The sequence below is a fragment of the Triticum dicoccoides genome, unplaced genomic scaffold, assembly GCF_002162155.2.
Source record: "Triticum dicoccoides isolate Atlit2015 ecotype Zavitan unplaced genomic scaffold, WEW_v2.0 scaffold149176, whole genome shotgun sequence".
Lineage (NCBI taxonomy): Eukaryota > Viridiplantae > Streptophyta > Magnoliopsida > Poales > Poaceae > Triticum > Triticum dicoccoides.
The window spans coordinates 1-1,178 of NW_021206224.1; the positions used below are offsets into that span (position 1 = coordinate 1).

The 1,178-nt window shown below is 47.5% G+C and overlaps 2 non-coding genes across 2 annotated transcripts; both read left to right on the forward strand.

Annotated features, from left to right (window-relative positions):
- The first annotated feature begins 384 nt into the window (after window positions 1–384).
- On the forward strand, window positions 385–503 carry LOC119343970. The gene has a single exon (XR_005166371.1). It is a non-coding gene; the product is annotated as a 5S ribosomal RNA (ribosomal RNA).
- Window positions 504–870: 367 nt separating this feature from the next.
- Window positions 871–989, forward strand: LOC119343971. The gene has a single exon (XR_005166372.1). It is a non-coding gene; the product is annotated as a 5S ribosomal RNA (ribosomal RNA).
- Window positions 990–1,178: the final 189 nt, after the last annotated feature.

The following is a 1,178-nucleotide window of genomic DNA, read 5'->3' on the forward strand; positions in this document are numbered from 1 at the left end:
TCCTCGTGTTGCATTCCTTTTATAATTATTTTTTGCGCCTTGTGACAAACATATCGCACGTGCGCGATATATATTAATCCTGTTATATTATTTTTGACGTTTGCGATATGTTTAAGCTCGATGCTCATTGCTCGCGCGTCTTGGGGCGGCTTTGTGGCGCGAAGAGCGCTTTCTGAAAGGGGTGGAAAAAACTCGTGTTGCTGCGGTATGGAGGGAGGGGTGGAAACCGTGGAAAACTCGTCTCCGTGATTGAGCGGGAGAGTAAGTAGTATAGGACATTATCCATTGTTAGGGAACGGTTGTAATGGTAGTGAGAATGTAGAATCGTCTTTGGAGCGGACCTGGGAGTGGCAAGCATAAGGGACGAAGACGGGGAAATATGTCGGATGCGATCATACCAGCACTAAAGCACCGGATCCCATCAGAACTCCGAAGTTAAGCGTGCTTGGGCGAGAGTAGTACTAGGATGGGTGACCTCCTGGGAAGTCCTCGTGTTGCATTCCTTTTATAATTATTTTTTGCGCCTTGTGACAAACATATCGCACGTGCGCGATATATATTAATCCTGTTATATTATTTTTGACGTTTGCGATATGTTTAAGCTCGATGCTCATTGCTCGCGCGTCTTGGGGCGGCTTTGTGGCGCGAAGAGCGCTTTCTGAAAGGGGTGGAAAAAACTCGTGTTGCTGCGGTATGGAGGGAGGGGTGGAAATCGTGGAAAACTCGTCTCCGTGATTGAGCGGGAGAGTAAGTAGTATAGGACATTATCCATTGTTAGGGAACGGTTGTAATGGTAGTGAGAATGTAGAATCGTCTTTGGAGCGGACCTGGGAGTGGCAAGCATAAGGGACGAAGACGGGGAAACATGTCGGATGCGATCATACCAGCACTAAAGCACCGGATCCCATCAGAACTCCGAAGTTAAGCGTGCTTGGGCGAGAGTAGTACTAGGATGGGTGACCTCCTGGGAAGTCCTCGTGTTGCATTCCTTTTATAATTATTTTTTGCGCCTTGTGACAAACATATCGCACGTGCGCGATATATATTAATCCCGTTATATTATTTTTGACGTTTGCGATATGTTTAAGCTCGATGCTCATTGCTCGCGCGTCTTGGGGCGGCTTTGTGGCGTGAAGAGCGCTTTCTGAAAGGGGTGGAAAAAACTCGTGTTGCTGCGG